Below are 12665 nucleotides of genomic sequence, written 5' to 3'. Positions count from 1 at the left end.
CTGGGGCATAGGAAAACAAAGAAGAAACCAGGAGCAGTGGAGGAAAATGAGTAAGAAACAAGGAGTGGCAGAGAGAAACCATTATTCACCAACCCCACCCTCCTGCACTGTCCATCACTTCACCAAAGGAACTGAGTTGGCTGAGCATAATCTACAGCAAAACCAAGGAAACTCAAGACTGAGAAGTGAGGAGGAAGTATGTTTTGCCTATGCTGAGCCTAGGGAAGGGAGAGGGAAGTTATTTCCTTAAATGATTGTTTAATTACTTATGTTTCATTTTCTCTCAATGCCCAAATCAGTAATCAAAATTCCGTGCTAAATGGCAATAAACTAAATTACACAAAAATATCCCTTAGTCAAGGCTGCTTTGCCTGTGAAAGTCTTCTGTTTGGTCCAGGTTGAGGTAGCAAGGTAGCCTGTGGCAGAGCACGGTGCTTGGCAATGAAATGGTGAACAAAAATACCCTCCTGCATGCAGGCTGGAGACCTCTCACCATCTAGCTCCCCGTATTTTCTCGTATTATAGACTGCAGTGAGCATTTAGATGGCAGATTGCTGCCTTTCCTTACAAGGCGGACATTTGAGGTCCACAGCTGCAGCGCCCTCCCCTGTCAAAGGAGTAACCCAGCCCCCCACGGCAGGGATGCTTTCCTAAGTCTGTACCAAGGGTAGACACCTACCTACGCTGTCCTGACGCTGCTGCCATCACTGTCAAGTCTAGGAGCAGAGGGAAGAACTGAGGAGTGATCTACTGAGCGTAAACTGTATTTATGCTCTTGGCAGGGAAGGGAAGAAGGGGAATCTCAAGCTTAGTGACACAGAATAGCATATGCAGAGAGAAAAGACGCCTGGGGGAGGGTGAACTTGCCACTGCTGCAGCTTGACAGTCTCCCATGGCAACTCATCAGAAAAGAATCATCAGCTGCTGGATTATGTCTGCATAGCAACCAGCTATGCCTAAGAGCAGGGTGCCACCCCAAAGGTTGCCTGGTGAGGTAATAGCAGAAACAGTCACATGCTCACATCTCCTAAACAAGACAGATACTCTCAAGACTCCACACATGGACACACATGTGATTGTCTCTGGATTGCCCTCTGCATGGGGAAAAAGTAGCCATGTTACTCACAAAAATGACACTGCACACACTGCTTGCCCAAAAAACCCCATGCCTCCCACATTAGAAAGAAAATAAATGCAGATTTTCTTACCAGATGTAATTTCATTTATGAATCATTAACTGTAGGAACTTGCCACCATTGCTCTTTTCTTGCATCTCCCATCTCCCATGACCCCAGCTCAGTCTAGGCACACTCAAAAGAAATGCGAAGCCATGTGGCTTTCTCTGCCTTCCTTCTCCCTCTTCCTGACACAGGTCTATTTTATCTGCTGAGTTTCTCTCAGGCCTTGCAGAAATCTGGAGCATGTCTCATTTCCAAGCCAGCCCTATCAGAGTTTTACAGAAATCATATTTAATCCATTACTGTGTGAACACAAAATCTGTGCCTCGTCTGATATTCGGGGTAAAAGTGAAAATCTTTTGGTTAGTCTCATAGGATAGGATCTGGGTCCAGGAAATGTGGTTCTGACAGTTGTCCTTCTACAAAACGTCATCACAGCTCCTCTGAGACACTAGGTATCCTTGCTGTGCAATACACAGCAGTTATAAGTGTGCCAGCTGCATAGATTGTTGAGATCACAGAAATCGTGTCTGACTACTTTTGTACCTGACAAGGCAGCAGCATGGCACAAAGAACATGTAGCAGACTGGCCAGCACCCCTCCATTCTGCTGGAAAGCATCCTCCACTTGCAGCACTACTGGTTAAGTTATTTCTTGCAGCACCACATGCTCAATTCACTTCCACACAAAGCAGGCTACAAAGAGGCAGCACGGAAGTCCGATGTGTACAGAATCCATCTCACAGCAAACATGACCCAAATACACACCACCTCTTCTTGCCTACAGCTCCCTCCTGCTGTTATTCAGATGTTCTGTTTGTTACACTTGAGTCCAGGACACTGCTATCCCACCACTCTGAACATGGTCACTAGATTATTAGGGCCATCTTATTAAGAACTCTTTCCTCGTTTTTCCCCAGCTTTTGCAGTGCGTCCAACCCAGACCTTTTCAAACATGGCTGTGGACCTGGCCTTCTGATGAATGTGGTTATAGGAAGGATCCTATGGGAGACTGTACACTGTGCCATGTGTTCCCAGCTGCTAAGAAGTACCTCACAGAGACGTCTGGTGCTAAGGTCTGGAAAACCTCTAAGGAAGCAGAGGAGATGCCCTGCACAAAAGCATCCATCAGTATGAGTTTAAGTCCTTCTATTTAGAACCATAAGCTGACCCAATGCATCCCTCAGCTGGCCTGCTTGCAGAGGGTTGTTGATCTCACCCGCACATGGGGTGGCTTAAGTAACAGAGGAACAGAGAGGATATTCAGGTCTTCTTGACTGTTTAATCTACTTGAATCTAAGAAGTGAATCTTGAAGGGTAGGACTGTGTCCTTGGGCTCCATGGATTACATTGCATACACAATGCCTGTTGTGGCAAGGATTTGTGAAGCAACATTTGTTTATTTATTTATTTTTCCTGCCCTGTTACTTTCCCTCTACTTTTGCAACTGCTTTTCCCCCCCCCCCCCCCCCCCTTTAAATACATCTTCTGAACACAAACGTTTCATGCAGGAACCTTTGTAATAGGTTTAAGATGTCTGGTAATAATGTTTCCTGCTGACCAAAGGATGTCTAAGTGCCTGGGTTGTTAGGTGTTGGAATGGGCTGCCCAGGGTGGTGGTGGAGTCCCCATCCCTGGAGGTGTTTAGCGCTTAAGGATATGCTGTAGTTAGGAAGTGTCAGTGCTAGGTTAACAGTTGGACTAGATGATCTTCAAGGTCCTTTACGACCTAGATGAATCTATGATTCTGTGCCTGGATAGATGCATGAGTACACAGACAATACAATATTGGGAAAGAATAACCCATAAGACTAGAGGTAGCAAAACCTTAAGTGTGATCTGACTGACAGGGGAATGAGAAACATTTTGTGAGACTTTCTGCCTGTGTAGAGCATGGAGAAGAAAAGAACAAAGACATAACTGAAAAAGAGCGAGGCAAAGAAAGAGCAAAGAAGCAGAGGATAGCTGAAAACAAGACCTGAAGCTGCAGCTCCCAGGAAGTGAGAGGGGCTGTGGCTGTCACTGCACTGTGCACCAAGACAGACCCAGGGATGGAGAGAAGAGGGTGGGGATGTGTATGGTTGATCAGCAGAGAAGGAAAGAGGAAAACCAGATCTATTTTTAGCTGCTAAGGTAAAATAAAGTGAGCCATAGTGTTTGTTTCTCTAATGGAGCTGGCCTTGAGGCAGACAGACACAGATGGTCTCACACACTTCTCTGTCAGGAGGTCCTATGGGGTCAGGAAGGCCAGGCTGGGTACTAAGGCAACTGGAAGACCTGATGTGGCTCTAGCTGCTCCTGCTGGAGCAAATCACTGATCTTTGTATGAGGCATATAGGGCAGACATGGCACTGATGGCATTGAGGCTCTGGTGTCAAGCCTGCTTGTGTATGTTCGGTGCTGAGCAGCCAGCTGGCTGAATATCTCCTGTGAGATCCTGCAGGAGGACGACAGGGCCCAGCTGAAGGGAACATATGGCCCATAGCTGTTACCAAATGTCTGCATCATCCAAGATCACATCAAATATAGTGTTATCTGCCAAGATGTGACACTTGACTCTCCTCCAGGAGGCCTTCATTTTGAGATCGTACCTTTTAACTACAAGAATATCACAAGCCCTACCAAGGGTTTTACACAATGTAGTGCCCAATTCTCCTTCGGAGATTTGTGCTAGGAATCCTTCAGCACTCTAAGTTATTTGTATGAGATTTAATGCCTCCTTTTTCAAAGAAGTGACTAAAGCAGTTCATTCTTTCAAACCTGACTGGCACTTTGCTGAGATCTGATTTCAGGTTGCACTCTAAATGTCTCTATCCCTCTTACATATTTTTCTATCATGTTCCTCTTTGGTGCAGCTGCACATTAAAAAGTAAGCACACTAAAAAGACTTCAGACCCAGTCAGGTCTTTTAGTATATAGGAAGTACATCTTTTTCCTAGAACATTTCTTACAAAAATATTTACTAGAGTTGTTTTTCCTCTAGAATCATGAAGCATGATTCTTTCATACTGCACTTAAAGTAATTAGCTTGCTATTTGTTTTGATCTATCTAATATGTCTGTAGTCAGAGACAGAATCTAATAAATTGAATAAATTTGCCGAGGAAATTTTTTAGGTGATGCATCTTCTGTGAAAAGATTGAAGTGTTTTCCATTACTACTGCATTTTGTGTTTTCTCTTTAGTCATCTGTATACCCAAATCAGTTATCTTCTCCTGCAATCATCAAATTAATTTATTTTGAAGGTTCTTCCATCTTTTCAATTTCAGCTATTTATGCCACATACTGGAATTCCATCTTCATTTTTGGACTTACTGGTAATAGCACTTCTGTAGAAAACTTGTTTCACATCAATATCTTGCAAGCAATATTTAATAAGATTAATCTTAGTATTACAATTCAGAAGTTGACTAAAATGAAGATAGAATAACTAGCAAAGATGATAGTATACTTTTCCAATATTAGACACTCACTTTAAGTTGAAGTGAAACACCTATATCCCTTCATTAACTTGAAAAAGACTTTAGAATGGTGAGGTGAGATTTATATAATTGATGTTCAGACATCTAAATTAGGTAAATTGAATACCACTATCTTTACACTGAGATCTCCACACATGAAAATCCTGTCCAGGATTTTTACTGAGTACACTGATTTTAATTTTTTTTCAGTCCTGGAATTTTCACTCCTAGTATATGTTATGATATAAACCAATCTTAGAGCTAATCTTGCCCATACAAACAATTTTTATAAAATGACATGGCCTAAATTTGCTCCTATAATTGTTTTCAGAGATGCCTTTTACTTATATTCCATTGTCAGTTCTGAATGTTATGGGATATCTGCTCAGGAGTTAATGAGATAATTAGATTTATCTCATTGCTCTCCTTTGCCTTATTCTGCACTGTAAGGAAAAAAATCTCAAACCAACCAACAAAATATCCCAACTAAACCACAAAAAATCTCTCCAACTTACTATGTGGGCTTCTACAGGAAGAGATGTAGTTGTCAGGTATTGTCTCCTATAAATCCAGAAGCCTATTTGAAATAGGACAGAAGTGCTCAAAACCATGTCCCTACACTGTGAAACTATCCTTCCTGTTCTTCATTCATTTGCCTTGTGTGGGTTATTCTTAATAACATTTTTGCTTTTTGGCACTTGATCTTTTCAGAATAGATAGCCACTTCATATATCAAGATTCTCCTTATCCAGAATGTTTATCTGTTTTGTATATGTTATAGTTTGTATATACTGCAAGCTCCCTGTTCTATTACTTTAGATAAACAATTCTTTTTTGCAGGCTGCTTGAACTGCATAAATCCATGGTCTGTAAAGAAGGCCAAGATATTTCAAAATAAATTATCATAAATATTAGAAGCACACATAACTCAATATCCTGGCAGTCTGTTCCAGGTTTGCCTGACTTCAGGTTTGCTTTACTACCTTTGTTCTAAATTGCACTGGAATAAATAGGCAGACTCTTAATGTTTTTGTAGATAATGCCATGGTTTTGTATTTGTATGGAATTGCCTTTGGAAAAGTATTGGTTTCAAACAACTTAAACAGCCCTTTGATATAATTTTCCACCTGCTTTCCAAATTTGTCATTAGAGAATATGCTTTCACATAATCCTCTATATATTAGGCAAAGAGACAGATCAGTCATATCCAGCAGGTCCTGCACAGATTTGATCCGTTTATCCTTTTTCTAAACCATGCAGATCTTAGAAATAAATTTTTTCTGATTTCAAATTTCAGTGGCTGAGCATTTCTGGCATTATTCTGTGGGAAAGCCATTCCTGAAAACTATTTTCTTTCCAATACCATGATTCAACTAGTTTACAAAACTTTTGAGACACACTGTCATATATTCAGCTCAGCATATCTGAGTTGGACTGACCAAGATGTTGTAGTAGAAAACTGTTTAACTGTGTCTGAGACTAAAGCATGGTTTTCCGTTACATATTACAGATTATGAAAATAAACTGTAAAGCTGGACTAGAGAATCTAATTAATTGGAGAGCTCAGTAATGATCTCTGATATATAAAAGACATAAACCTGCTAATGTCCTTTAGGAGTCTTCTGTGGGCTTGCATAAGTTCAGTATCAAGTAAAATCTTCAGAGACCAATTTAGAGAAAAAAGGAGGTATCAAATTGGGAAGAACTCTTTCACTGTGTATACCATATAGTCACTGGAGCACTGTGTGCCCTGAATAGCTGTGCTAGCAGCATAGAAAACAGCTGTATCCACAGAACCTCTGGGCATGTCCAGGGTCTGTAGCAGGAACAGCTGAGGATCCCAAGATGAGTGCTCTGGAAGGGGTTTTATCAGGTCACTTTCACTGTGTCTTTAAGGGCTTACATATTCCTAGTAGAAGGTGATTTGGGATTATCAAAACATAAGCCCCCTCACCGGAATGTCCAACAGTTAGATTACATATCTTTATACTAGAATTAAGAAACATCAAATGTTATTTTATGTCTTATGCTTATTATAGTTGGTGCAGATAATTTATTTCTTTAGAATTTGCTGTGACTCTGTAGAATACACAGCTTCCTCAAATGATGATTCCCTTCTTAGTCATTATATTTTGTTTGCAGTTCCCAGTTATAATTTTATGTAAAGTCTCTACTCTCTTTTTATTATATCTCAATCTTCAGCTGGGGAATTGTATAGACTTTATTAGGTAATATGATTTTGAAGACAATCTTTACCTTTATCTAATAAAATTACTATAACATTACTTCTCCCTGCTGTATGTGTAAAAAAAGGGGGGGAAAAAAGAGTTGAGAAAACTGCATTACACCATCCTTTAATTCTTCTTTCTCATTCAAATACTTATATAGAATGATGCATTTTTAAAAAAACCCACAAACCCTAGTCCAAGCACAAGTGAACCATAACGAAGCACTGTCTTATACATATATATCATATCCCTAGAGACAGCTCTCTCCCCTCAGAAAGAAAAATCATCACTTTAGCATTTGTAGGACCTGCACTGACCTACACTACATGATCAAAGGAATCAGAGACCTGCTACAGCACTTGGATGCACAAAAGTCTGTGGGACCAGATGGGTTAGACCCAAGGGTGCCGAAAGAATTGGCAGATGTGCTCACCAAGACACTGTCCATGATTTACCTGAAATCATGACTAACTGGGGAGGTCCCATTGGACTGGAGGGTGGCAAATGTGACACCCATCTAAAAAAGAGGCAGAAAGGACGATCCAGGAAACTATAGACCTGTCAGTCTGACCTCGGCGCCAGGGAAGGTCATGGAGCAGGTCATCTTGAGTGCCATTAAAAGTCATATAATGGACAACCAGATGATCAGGCCCAGTCAGCATGGGTTTATGAAAGGCAGGTCCTGCCTGACAAACCTGATCTCCTTCTACAACAGGGCGACCTGCTTATTGGATGAGGGAAAGGCTGTGGACGTTGTCTACCTTGACTTTAGTAAGGCCTTTGACACCATTTCCCACAGCATTCTCCTGACCAAACTGGCTGCTCCTGGCATGGATGGGCACACGCTTCACTGGGTAAAAAACTGTCTGGATGGCCGGGCCCAAAGAGTTGTTGGGAATGGAGTTAGATCCAGTTGGTGGCTGGTCACGAGTGGTGTCCCCCAGGGCTCGGTTTTGGGGCCACTCCTGTTTAACATCTTTATTGATGATCTAGAGGAGGGGATCGAGTGCACCCTCAGTCAGTTTGCAGATGACACCCAGTTGGGTGGGAGTGTTGATCTGCTCGAGGGTAGGGAGGCTCTGCAGAGAGACCTGGACAGGCTGGAGCCATGGGCTGAGGCCAACTGGAGGAGTTTCCATAAGGCCAAATGCCGGGGGCTGCCCTTGGGCCACAACAACCCCCAGCAGCGCTACAGGCTTGGGGAGGAGTGCCTGGAGAGCTGCCAGTCAGAGGGGGACCTGTGGGGCTTGACTGACAGCCGGCTGAACATTAGCCAGCAGTGTGCCCAGGTGGCCAAGTAGGCCAATGGCATCCTGGCTTGTGTCAGCAATAGCGTGGCCAGCAGGCACAGGGAAGGGATCTGACCCCTGTCCTCGGCACTGGTGAGGCCGCCCCTCGATTCCTGTGTTCAGTTTTGGGCCCCTCACTCCAAAAAGGACATTGAATGACTCGAGCGTGTCCAGAGAAGGGCAACGGAGCTGGTGCAGGGTCTGGAGCACAGGTCGTACGAGGAGCGGCTGAGGGAACTGGGGGTGTTTAGTCTGGAGAAGAGGAGGCTGAGGGGAGACCTCATCATCCTCTACAGCTCCCTGAAAGGAGGTTGCAGAGAGCAGGGGATGAGTCTCTTTAATCAAGTAACAAGTGATAGGACAAGAGGGAATGGCCTCAAGTTGGGCCATGGAAGGTTTAGACTGGATATTAGGAAGCATTTCTTTACAGAAGGGGTTGTTAGGCGTTGGAATGGGCTGCCCAGGGAGGTGGTGGAGTCCCCATCCCTGGAGGTGTTTAAGAGTTTCCACTGACATAGCACTGAGGGATATGGTGTAGCTGGGAAGTGTCAATGTTAGGTTAATGGTTGGACCAGATGATCTACAAGGTCTTTTCCAACACAGATGATTCTGTGTTTCTGTGATTCTGTGAATGGACCAAGACAATGATCTTTGCTTTGGCACTCCAGGTGTCCATAAAAAATACAAGACTGGGTTTCACAAGGACAGAGAAGTAGAGAAGTGGAGTCTATTATACTAATAATGCCTTTCTATAAGTTGTTCTTTAATGGATAAAGGGAGGAAAAAAAAGGGCTTATTTTATATTTTCCCTATTCCTAAAAGTTAAAGCTAGGAAGGATTTTTTTTTGAGTAATGTGAGGCTTGAATCTTAACCTCAGATATACCCTGCCTTTTTTTTTTTTTTTTCATATTAAACTGACAGGATTTAAAAAAAAAAAAAAAAAAAAAAAAAAAAAAAAGCTTGGCTTGTATTTGCTTTCCTTCCTGAAACAGTAAAAGTAGAGTCAAATTATGCTGGCAGAATACACAGTTCAGCAGAATGTGAATTCTTCGAACATCTTAACTACCTCATGACCCTTTGAGTTATCTCTTGAAAGACCTTTATGCTTTATCCTGCTCCAGAATTTTCCTCATCATACAATCACTTCAGCAGGGTCATGTGGTGGGTTGACCCTGACTGGATTCCAGGTGCCCATTGTTAATCCCCTCCTCAACTGGACAAGGGAGAGAAAATTTAATGAAAAGCTCATGGGTTGAGTTAAGGACAGGGACATCATTCAGCAATTACCTTCAGAGGCAAAACAGACTTGACTTGGGGAAAATTAATTTATTACCAATCAAAATCAGAGCAGGATAATGAGAAAATAAAAGCTAAATATTAAAAACGACTTCCCCTCAACCCTCCCTTCTTCCTGGGCTAAATTTTGCTCCTGATTTCTTTACCTCCTCCCCACCAGTGACACAGGGGCACAGGGAATGGGGCTTGTGGTCCATTCATCAACCATTGTCTCTGCTTCTTCTTCTTCCTCAGGGGGAAGACTCCTTACACTCTTCACCTGCCCCAGCATGGGGTCCCTCCCACAGGATACAGTTCTCCATGTTCTTCAACATGAGTCCTGCCCACAGGCTGCAGCTCTTCACAAACTGCTCCAGTTGTGTCCCTTCCATGGGGTGCAGTACTTCAGGAACAAACTGCTCCAGCATGGTGCCCCCACAAGGTCACAAGTCCTGCTAGCAAACCCTCTCCACTGAGGACTCCTCTCTCCATGGGTCCATGAAAATCCACAGGTCCTACTAGAAGCCTGCTCCAATGCAGGCTTCCCACACAGTCACAGCCTCCTTCAGGTGTATCAACCTGCTCCGGCGTGGGTCCTCCCCGGGCTGCAGGTGGATCTCTTCTCCATCGTGGACCTCCTTGGGCTGCAGGGCACAGCTGCCTCACCATGGGCTTCAGCACCGGCTGCAGGGGAATCTCTGCTCTGGCACCTGGAGCACCTCCTCCCCCTCTTTCTTCCTTGACCTTGGTGTCTGTAAAGTTTTCTCTCACGTATTCTCACTCCTCTCTTTGGCTGCAGTTGCACAGTTTTCTTTTTCTCTTCTTAAATATGTTATACTAGAGGCACTACAACAGTTACTGATTGACTCGGCCTTGGAGCCAGCTGGCATTGGCTCTATTGGACATAGGGGAAGTTTCTAGCAGCTTCTCACAGAATTCATCCCTATAGCCCCCCTGCTACCAAAACGTTCCCATGCAAACCCAATACAGGTCATTATAAGATCTTCTGTTTGATTAAAAACGTTATCCTTCCAAATTTTATGAGGTCTTCAAGAGGTAATGTTGCACTTTAGAAACAGCTTGGTGAGTTCTTTTTAGTTTGTCTGAGCAGAAATGAGAGAACAACTCACCACCAATATCTTAAGAGTATTCTTCTAGCTCAGCTCTTTCATGAGAAAACTAGAGGCAAAACCTGAGATAGCCCTAGCTGTGACTTGATGATTTAGTGGTGGACTCAGTAGTGTTAGGTTAATGGTTGGATGATATTAAGGGTCTTTTCCAGCCTAAATGGTTCTATGATTCTGTGATTCTATGATTAGGAATAACTAAAATTTTTTTCATCCTGTGATAAGTACCAAGCCTATCTCTTCTTTTCCTTGACCAGTGTGTTTTTCCATATCTCAGTTGTGCCTTGTTTCCCCATCAATCATCCTCACAAGAAAATCTCAGCTGAGTTTCTAAATTCCTCCTGAGCAAGTATGTATCACATGGGAGAAAGACTATGTAGAAACAGCCAATGCATATTTGGGCCAACTCATAGCTGAAATAGAACTTGCTATATGACTAGAGAAGAGCAGTAGGAAAGGACAAGGAGATAAGTACTAAACTGCCTGTTCCCATGGGGTAAGCCTCCTATGAATAACTCTGATGGTTCCAATAGTTTTTCTCTTATGTAAACACAGGTTAGGCTGACCAGTATCATATCTAGCAGTGAAACGTTTCACATGGAAACAAGGAACGATGGGCTGTCTGGGAAAGATAAATGCTGGGAGCAGGTGGTGGTGCTGTGGCTGCCATTCCATGGCATCATTTATTTTTTGGTCCACATGGAGATAAGATATTTTCTGTTTCAGTGCTGGCAACTTGTCTAATATCTTTTCATGAAAAATATGACAGGGCATTAATTTCTGTCCTGTACAAGGAAAGTGCCTTTTTTCAGACACAGTATTTCTGAAATAACCATGCAATTGGCACAATAAATGGAGGGGTAGGTGTTCCTGTTGTCTATATTAGCAAATTAAATAGTGAGTGGAAATGGTCCTGAGTACTGTAACTGCATCATCTCTACTGTTAAACATGGGACCCTACTACCGTCCTGACAATTTATGTGGCTCAGGCTAGGGACCATTCACAGTAAGCAGGATCCATCACTGTGTTGTACAGATTATGGACATAAAAAGGGTTTGGTAGTCTTGCAGGACTGAGCCTTGTTAGTAGACACAGGACTTTCTGAGAACAGGTGCTGCTGGTTTCTGATTTTGTAGACTGTTTGGGAGAATTTACTAGAAGCTAGCCCGGAATTTTCCCATTTCATGACATCCTCGAGTATCTGCCTGATATTACTAAAGGTGCAACGGCTTGTAATTGGACAGTGTAATGCAGGCAAAGATATATACTACAAGCACATATTTATATTGAAATTTTCCAAATCCCAACCACTTTCTGGACCACAGCTTTAATTATAATACAGCTTAAATGACAATATTCTTAAAATACTAATTAGAAGATTTTGGGAAAAAAAAAAAAAAAAAGTAGAGACAAGTTAATGCATATAAAAAAACCAAATGCAGTTTATAAGTTCTCTGATTTTCTTTACAGTGGTCTGGAACCAGTGTTTCAACATGCAGCCACGAAGACACCTCATGATAGGTAAGGAATGGGAAATTCTAAGGGCTGTTGAATGCCAGAAATTTTTCCCTTGGCTCAGAACAAAATTATTTTTCTACAGTTCTTTTTTTGTGATTAGGGTATTTTTGAGGAATTCACATCATTTGAATCCTGTCAATCTTTAATTTTCTTCAGTAGCAAAGTGTTTCAGGCTAGAGATCATAGAATCATAGAATATCAGGTTGGAAGGGACCTCAACAATCATCTGGTCCAGCCTTTCTGGAGAAAGCACTGTCTAGATGAGATTGCCCAGCACCCTGTCCAGCTGAATCTTAGACGTGTCCAGTGTTGGGGAATCCACCACTTTCCTAGGGAGACTACTGCAGTGGCTGATTGGTATCATTGTGAAAAATTATCCTCTTGTGTCCAGTCAGAATCTCCCCAGGAGTAACTTGTACCCATAACCCCTCATCTTTTCCATGTGACTCCCTGTGAAAAGAGAGTGTCCATCTTCTTTGTAGCCACTCTTTAAAATACTAGAACATGGTGATAAGGTCTCCTTTCTTTTCTCAAGGCTGACACACCCAATTCTCTCAGCCTTTTGTCATATGGAAGGCTTCCCAGTCTT

Source organism: Athene noctua, chromosome 1 (genome assembly GCF_965140245.1).
Source record: "Athene noctua chromosome 1, bAthNoc1.hap1.1, whole genome shotgun sequence".
NCBI lineage: Eukaryota > Metazoa > Chordata > Aves > Strigiformes > Strigidae > Athene > Athene noctua.
The sequence above is the reverse complement of the archived record's forward strand: the minus strand, read 5'-3'. Positions refer to the sequence as shown.